Here is a 10,272-nt window from a genome sequence, read left to right as displayed (position 1 = left end):
ATTTTTCAATGCGGTCTTGTGCACAAAGAAAATATATATCTACTTAATGGTTCGCGTTTTATATGCATTTTTTTTTTTAATGTATTTAATTTTTTACGCTCGATTTGTCTTTCTTACACGTATACATGACTGTGAATTTAATAATAATATTAATATAACGTAAGACACAAACTTGACACGTAAGTTATATACGATTAAAGTTGGTAAAGGTGTCGTTATGGTGAATATCTCACGAGATTCAAATCATTTTTTTTACACTATAATTATTTTTAAGTGTGCGTATACTATATAATATGCATATAATGTATACCATGTATGCGAAACTCTGCAAACCTGAAAATAGGTGATTATATTTGATTAAATCAAGAAAGTCGCAAGCGGTAGTATATCATACAATATGTACATACTTAATGGCATATGGCTTTTGAGAAGAGAGAAAGATAAATGGAAACTTTGACTGTAAATATAATAAACGTCTTAATAATATTATTCTGAAGTAAACTAAATAATTATTATTTACATTTGCGATGAGAACAAAGCAATAACTCAATAAACAGTTAAAAAGAATAATAAATATTAGAAGTATAATATTAGCTTTTCTTAGAAAAAAAACATTTTGTATGATGAAATACGATTATGTAATGTGAGAAAAACTGTAATATTATATAGTATTCTATAATATATTTATTTATGAATAAAGTTTTAGGTACATATGTATAATAATCATTACAATTTTAACTTATATTTATGCACTAAAAATAAGTATCTAAACTTTAGAGTAATTAAATTTGTTTATAAGAGTATTTTATTAACATTTGTATGCAGCTTATTATAATAAAAATTGTTAACAGTTTTTTTTTAACACTTGTTAAATTTAAAGAATTAGTATACTTTAAAAAATAGTTAAACATAATATTAAATCCTACAATATAATACCCATTCAATAAATTATCGATACTAAAAATATTATTTTTAAATTAACCATTAAAAACAATAAATATAAATTCAAATGAGTTTATTTTAATAGATGACAGAGCTAATGAAAAAAATCAAAAGTATTGTTATCAGATAAATACATTTTTTAACGATATTCGGTCGTATAATATTTTTTGACTTATTTTGTTTATTTTCAAAAGTATCAACCATAAATTTAAGTATTTTTATTTGTTTGAATTAAAAATTGATTGTCACTAATAAATTATGCTTCACATTCATTTCTTTTTTATTATAATTTTATATGTTCAATTTTTAGTTTATAGTTAATACAATATTTTAAAAACTTATTTATATATTGTTCGTGCCTTAGAGAACCAAATGTAAATCATTATAAATATAATAAATGAATAAAATAATACTAAGTCACATATTATTAATTTCTATTACGATGTCTTGTTACTTGCACTTTACAGTGATATTTTGAATTGCAATAAAATCTGCATAACAAGTAATAACTTCAATAATGTATTAATTCTAAAGTTAATATATTTTGTCGAGTTCCAGGTATGTAAACCATAATGTCTAATTTTGACTTGATTGACTTCATACGAGTATTTGAAAAAAAATGTAAATTTCAATACGAAAAATAAAATAAAAATGAAATTACGTAGTTTACGTACATACCCATTTGAATTATGTTATTTACTAAGAGCTTAGATAAAATAATAGGGATATAGTAAACTCCGGCAAAATTACATCTTTTCTTAAAGTCGACATATAAACTGAGGCAAAAAAATATTTAACATTAAACAATCTACGAAAAACCGATAAAATACATTATAAAAACTGTGGAAATTTTACCATGAATTTTTCTTTTAAAACTTATGCTATAAAATACTTCTATTTTATAAATTTGAGATAAAACATTTTTGTAATTTTTACTTTATTAAGAAAATAATTAAAAAAAAAAATGTTTAAGTGTCTATAACTAGTTCAGAAGAGTCAAAATATTTAAAAAATGATACTATGATTAGAAAATGATATAAAATATACTTCATGAAAATGTCAAGTTTCTATGATTATTCATTTTTGAATTATAACAAAGTAAAGAAATAATTTTAGTCAAGAACTAGTTTATCGTAAAAATTTCCGTTTTTCCTTTTTTCCCCCTTTTCCAATTATTATTGCTATGAAATAAAACTGAAACTTATGATAAGTTTATAAATAATTATAATAAGTTAATACTAATACGATTTTTTGGTACATAAATAGTTGTTTCGGGAAACCGATAACATGTATACGTTGCACATTATAATTTTCACAATCGTGGTTTATAGATTAACCGATGATGGTTCATTGTGATATTACAGTCTGCAATGACAATAAAAATATTTTTAAAAAAGTGTTGAATTATGTTTATTGTATTTTTTATCTCATGTGTAAACTGTTTTGAAATAAAATAAATATAATATTTTTCATTCGAATGCAGTTTTCCAAGCCTGTCATTGAAAAAATATACATTTGTTTTCGAAATTAAAATAACAATATTCTCGATAATATGGGATATAAATAATTTATTTCGTTTGTATTTTTAGTTCGGCGAATGAAATAGTAAGAGTATTCCCAATCTAATAAAAATAAATTTGTGAATTTAATTATTTTGGACGTTTGAATTAAAATTTATGAACTTGATTATGTTAAATTTCATTGTAATAAATTAAATGCTAATTAAGGTCTATTTTACTGATACACGACTTTAAAGTTGCAGTTGTCCGCGGTTAAAATCTAATTTGCTTATAATAAACGTGATAGAATTTCATAAAATAATATTTTATATGTTTTGATAACTTTATATTTTTTTTTTTCATAAGCCTATTGTGTATTAAAATGATTTTGGGTAGGTTATCAAACGATTGGTTTCAATTTTTGGTTTATCACTTTTGAAATCAGAAAAATATTTTAACTAAAAATGCTCAGTGTTTCATTTATTTGAGAAAAAAAAATTTAGTTATAAAACCAAAATTACTAAAAGGATGTTTTTATTAAATGAGGACCCAAGTAGCAAAATGGTTAATTAAATTCGTTTTCCAACGATTACAATCTACTTACTAATAATAATATCGTTAGTTTAATTTACAGTTTTAATGAACAAAAAAAAAAAAAAAAAATTAATGAAAATCTCTGTTTTTTGTTTGGAAAGTGTGGTTGATTAAAAACAACAATAACGCTTCGCCCTGCAGAGACCGTGACTTTTAGCGCACGGATCGCATGTTAGAAAAAATAAAAACAAAAACCATTCGAGTGACAACTCGGTTTTATTTCCGTTGCTGCCGTCCACGAGACGGTATTAAACTTTTAATCATTGTACACATTTTCGTTCAGACCGAAACTTTAGGATTTTTCACTTTTGTTTTTAAAATAAAAGTATAAAACTAAATGGCTATGGTATAATATGACGATACTCCATACGTTTTAATCAAAATATAATTATGTGTAAATATTAATAATAATATCGTAATCGTTATCGCGTAGACTCGTTATACGTCTAGCTAGGTTAGGTATCCGAAACGCAAGACGGTTTTTGAATTAATGTCACATACGCACGGAAGTACCGAAATTGCCGATCCGAGACGCCGTGTTACGGGCCAACAATTATTATTATTTTACCGTTGCGAATTTTTAAAATACAAAATACAGCAAGCACACCTTATTCTTTCATTTTACGCGTTTCTCAGTGTGTGCGCTGTATTACAATACTTTTTCCGTATATATACATTTACACACCAACACTGCAAAAACTGCAGAATGAGAGTTATTAAAATATATATTATAGTTTAAACAAACGCTTCGTATATTATATAATATTAATATACCCAAACACGTATATTTATTCCGAAACACAAGCGTGATTTATACCCGGTACGCGAACGTTTTATGTAAATATCACGTAAACAATGTTATTTATTATTATAACGGAGAGAAACGAAAGAATGTAAGAATGAACAATAACATAAAAAATCATAGCCAACTTAGGTCGACCGTATTTAGTTGCGCTGCTGCTACTACCGCCGACGTTAGTGTATGAATGTATATATAATGATATAATATATGACCTCACAGCACGTTCAACTACGACGGGGCCTTTGGGGTGCGAGAAAATAAAAACCCATATAATTCCTGATAATAATAATAATAATAACGTCCGTTTTAAACAATGATTTATACGCGTTGGCAGCGGGTCTTGTTCGTTGTTTATTCCATAATCAACTGATATATCCAGATTCGCGATATATGTCACAAAAACAAAATTATCTACAGCACAATTTATTTAACATTAAATACTCATTATATTGAAAATTATTAGATTTATTGAAAAATAATTGAAGGATTTATTATAGGATATTTTAAACATTTTTTATCGTTGTAATATCTTTAAAAAAAATATAATTAGTTTTTTGAATAACAAAATACATTTTAAATTTAATATTCCAAAGCAAAATACGGTGAATTGTATGCGTATATTCGAAGATAAACATAACATTTAAAATATAATTAGGAAAATACAAATTTTTTCCTAAATATTATTCACTAATAAAGTTAAAGTCCATACTATCCAAAAAAACAATTCAAAAAACTTTATTAGTATTGAAAATAACGAGTGTTAACTATTAAAAAAATTCAACTAATACTGCGTTATATAATGTATACTACATTGAAGTTCTCCGTTAAAATGTTAAGGAAAAATTTCATTTCAGTGATGGGATGGAATCTTAAAAAATAAAAATAAGTTTGTCGTTTATTTGTTTTACACGTGAATTATTAAGATCATACGTTCTATCCAATTTTACATCATTCATTCATTCTTGTTCTCAACAATATGAAACTACACACTACACATATACACCAACATACCGCAGACGTTAATCTTAATTAACATTATTTATTAAAGATGCACACGCTTTATAAATTAATTTTAACTTTCCACAAATATGCAATGTCAAAGTTTATTTTATCAACTGTGTAATAGATGCAGATATTATTATTCATTGTATTGTATACGATCGTTGTGTCTCTGTATTATTATACGATATCAATGGTTGATATAGTAGTTATAAATTATTTATGTAATTAAAAAAAACATTGTTGTAGATAATAGATATTGTATACAATTATTTTGTTTATAAGAAAATTTATTTATTTAATTAAACTGTATTATGAATGTTGTTTTAATTTACCTATTTATTTTTATGAATTTATTAACAACTGCAAAAATGTATGAAATAAACACCAAAATTGTTGTTTGTGAACGGTATTTTCCAATCAGGCTTCCTTAAAAAAAAAATTGTTCTACAACTGAATCCAGAAAGTCGAAACCCAAAAACCTTGGATATATCTGATAAATGCCTACACGATCAGCCGATGTTGGGGTTTTACATGAATTTTCTATGTTTATCTGTAAAATTTGTGTTGAAATTTTTTTTATCAACGTTATGAAAAAATAACACACATTTGTAATCAATTGGATTATGTCGGGGGGCCAACTTTGCGTACCTATATCACGTTTTTTTTTATTTATTTACCACCTACTAAGTTATTGAGGTTTTCGTGGAATTTAAATAAATCAAAAATTGGTCAGTTTAAGAGAAAAGTAGTTTGCACGAGTTCACTTGATAAGAAATATGAATGATATTTTATAATCATTGATTATTGAGGGCTAAAATAGGAACATCTTACACATGACGCATAACTACATAAGTGATGTAACAACACTTTCGGTAAAACGACAGAATATGCGGGGGAGTCCTATCGTTATGGATTCATAATTGTCGATGATTTTGATTTTGATATAAATACAATTTTTATTTTGCAAATTAACGATATTATATTATATTATATTTTATAGTATTTTTGCATATGTATTATATTCAGTTATAACGGCATAATATTATCATTATTACTACATCACAGATACGCGACGATTGTAGTAGTGGGCGGACGTTTGTTAATATATCTTACCATGAAACAAAATATACTCGACATTTACTATTGTCATTTCTACAATAGGGATAAATTCATTCTAGAAATTTTAAGATATGTATAATATTATAACAATACTTTCAATTGTCTTGCATAATAATAATACTATCCTCATATTATACAATACACGTACACTTGAAAGCGATAAACCATTATTTGGAGACTTTCATGCACAAAAACAGAGGAATTCATTTAGATTTATTTTCACAAGTCCCATTAAATGTCTCAGAAACTCTTGAACAAGGAAGCCGTCTAACCGATTTATTTTGTATAAGCTCTTATGACAAAAGTTTGAGGGACGGCTATTATAATATTAGTTTTTTTCTCCAAATGACTTTTATATATAAAAACGGTTACACGAGAAGGTCGTGTCGGCGTAGAATTGTTTTGCTGTTTGCTAGCACACTTAAACAATATTTCGTTTATAAAACGGTTCATTTAACGTGCAACACTTATTATGCCAGTAAATTTATGTAATTTCAAAAAGATAGTATTTTGTATTTTTTTACATTTAATATTTATAAGTATGATAATCACTCTTATAAATTATTATAATTTGTTTTTGTTTTGTTTTGTTTTTAATATTGTATACCAAACATAAAATTATTATAATTATATTGGTTCAATATTAAATTATAAAAAAAATATTGATGTTTTTAGAATATAATATGAAATTAAAAATATGAATTATCATCTAAACACATCTAAAATAGTTAAATTAAAGAAAGGAGTGTTTAAATTATACTTTGTAAAATGTATACAAAAAATATTATTTCAAAATCACAAAAAACTTGTTGATAGCGTTAGATCGTTTAATACCCGTGCATCATGACATTTAAAATTGATATCAGACCTATACGTTTAAATATATATACTGTAAATAATAAAACGACTATATTTGGTTAGAATTCAAACGTACTAAAATAAAGTCATTAGAATGGAAAAATGTAATCAAGTGCACAAAAATATGTACTTGCATGATTTTTTTTTTGAATATCGTGCTTCCATGTAACTCTTGTCTCTGTTGCCACACTATACTATCATCATAGTCATCATCAACAAATTCCGAAACCCTTCTCGTTCTCTCTAGACGCATATATCATTTAAACTACTGCGCGTTTATATACGGCGACGGTTTCTCCGTTGTTTGATCGACATCGAAGGCCGCCACGAATAGCTGTTGGGTTTAACCTCGAATTCCGAACGCAATTTATTTCAGCTCGAGATAGCTGCTGATGTATCGTCGTCGTCTCGACCACCGTTAGAAAAAGAAAAAAAATCACGTTCCACCCTCCACCTATTCTTCACTCGACAACTCGTTAAACTATATATATATATTTATACACGCGCACTGCTATTGCATTGTCCGCCTGGTCCGAATTTTATTTGTTTCCAATTTTTCCGACCCGAAGGGACAATAATATAATATATATTATTTTATGACATATACACAAGAGTCGATCGGGTTTCCATATAACATATTATTATTATTTCTCGTCCGTTCGTTCTCGTGTTTCGCATCTGATATGTTATTAATATATATTTTACTCGGATACGATGAATGGGTCGAGTATACAGGATGTTTCATAAACATAATGATTGTTTTCAAACACACCTGTGCTCGTCTATTAAATAGACGTACTTCAATCTGTATAATTTCTAAATGTCAATACTCACATACATACATTTTTAAATACTCGATGGAAATGAGTTATTTGATTTTTAAAACACTATTACATAAATTAACTCAATAAAGTGTAAAGAGATACGGACATATGGCTATGAGTCTTCGTGTATTTTGATAGTGTTCCTTAATTATACACATGTATCTATATTATATTAATTATTTCAAAAATATCAAAGAGAAAATTAGTAATGGAGATTTTTTTTCTGGGTCGACTTCTGAACACCCTATATATACTAAATTTTAGAGTCCGTCACGGTCGTAAAGTTCAAGCGCGTGTGCGTGTTGATCATTGTACTCATGCCCGATAACGGCAACATGCCTGGGTTTGCGATCCATATACTGTTAAGTGATTTTACGGTTATATGTATGTTACGATCGAGTAGAGGCGAAATGGGGATCGGCTATTTTGTAAACTATATATAGCCAGACGTATCCCCGAAAATATCTTCTAAAATGACAGTATTTCCCAAATCCGTGTCACTGTTTATATTCAGTATACACAATATAATGAAATATATATAGTGTAGCGCAATTGATTTTGGTCTATGATAGTAATACGATGCGAGTATATAATTATACAATTGTACTTAATGTCCGAGCATAGTTCAATTTTCAAACACTTAAACATTTTTTTTCTTTCTCTTACTATGACATGAGGTTTTTGTTATAATGATTATAGACCGTTGAATTTGTAGTTTCTTTGTAATTATTACTCTATTTCTATTTCACTACCTTTGGTTTTTGTATGATACACAAATACACACAGTGTTTTTCAAAGCATCCTTAGATTCAAATTTTTCTTTGATAATTAAATAATTTTAATTATGATGTTTTAGAATTTTTAAGTAGGTATACTTCACGATAATAATACTCAAATATTTAAAATTGTATATTGTTAAAGGAGGTGTATTCTGGAATGATACTCATTTCTTTGTTTCAAATGAGAACCAACATTTTTACTGTAAATTATTAAGCAGGTGGTTTTTTTTTTGAAATAGTAAATTTAACTTAATTATTACGAATATGAGTAATTTAGTTTTGTATACCTAAGATAATAATACGTTTATGATATAAGGTTTGAAAGATATGGTGGCATATGGGAGCTATGACTATTTAAAAAATATAGTAATTTATATTTATCTATTAATTTTTTATAATTTCTTAAATTTTTTCAAATGAAATAAGTTTTAGATTAAATACTATATTTATTAAATATATTTTTAAACCATTTTAAAGAACTATTATTCTTAAATTAGAATCTTTCTAAATCCGAGTCCTATTATACTAAGAACGATAGTTCGTAAAATTTTTTTTTAAAAATATATTTAATAAGTATAGTATTTAATCTAGAACTTATTAACTTTATGCTTGGATTTTAAAGCACGATAAATAATAAATAAGGCATAAAATTGCTTCTTAAAAAAAAAAAAAAAATACAATAAAAAAAATTATAAATACGGAAATAATGGTTTTTGTGATAACGATATTAAAACATAGAAGTATATGTTGTTTAATAAAAAAATAGAGTAAATAGACAGATAGCCAGACGTCATTTGGTGTATAGTTTGTATAGATACGTAGAGAAGATGATATTTTAATTATAAATGTTCTCTGTGTTTAAACTTTAAACCTCGTCCTGGAGTAATAAAAAACAAAAAGATAATACTCTATTGTACTAGCATATTGTATAATATTAAAATACTTGGCGATAAAACAAAATACAAATTTTTAACACACTCGAGTGTATAATTATAGATACTTAATAATCTGTTGTTTACATTGTTTTAAGAATATTCAAAATCAATTATTGGGTTTTTTTAAAAATAATATATAATGAAATAGATTATATTATTATAATTGTATTAATATATTATTATATTTTATTAGAATACTCGATGTTATGTTAATAAAATATATTAATAATTGTTTTCTATTTTTTCATCGTGTTTCTTAAAGTTTTTAATTTATTTAATGACAGCTAATATATTTTTATTTTATGATCAGAATACTTTTGATATGATTATCCTTTTCTAAAAATATTGATGTATAATTATAAAATACTATACATAATATTATTAAATAGTTTTTTATTAACAAAACGCATTTTAGGTTGAGATGAACGGCGATGTTTTTTCACTGGTTCTATGATAATAAAATAATACATAATATATATAGAAATATGTTAAATTTTCATGAAAATTATGTAAAAAATAAGAAAAAGGACTAAATAGGAAAAAAGCGAAAAAAAGTAAAATTTATTAAAATCGGAATGATTCAAAACATATTTATACAGGGTGTTTCTGAAATAAATTAGGTATTAGTATATGTGTACTTGCTGTGATGGCCAAATAAAGTTTATTTTGAATTTCAGGAATTTTTTTAAAATTATTTTTTAAATATTATCTTAAATGTAAAAATGAACATTTTAGTTGTAATTTTTGCAAAATACTCATACGAATTGAGACGGCACATCGTTTTTGTACTTTTTGTGTGTTTTTCATGCATGAATCACCGACTATAAAAAAGTGACGTGTCACATCGAATTGTATGAGAACTTCAAGGTCAACTGTGGTAAAAGTTATTGGTTTTCATTTAACATATTGTTTTAAATT

This window comes from Aphis gossypii, chromosome 1 (genome assembly GCF_020184175.1).
Source record: "Aphis gossypii isolate Hap1 chromosome 1, ASM2018417v2, whole genome shotgun sequence".
In the NCBI taxonomy this organism is placed as follows: Eukaryota; Metazoa; Arthropoda; class Insecta; order Hemiptera; family Aphididae; genus Aphis; species Aphis gossypii.
Note: the sequence above shows the minus strand (reverse complement) of the source record.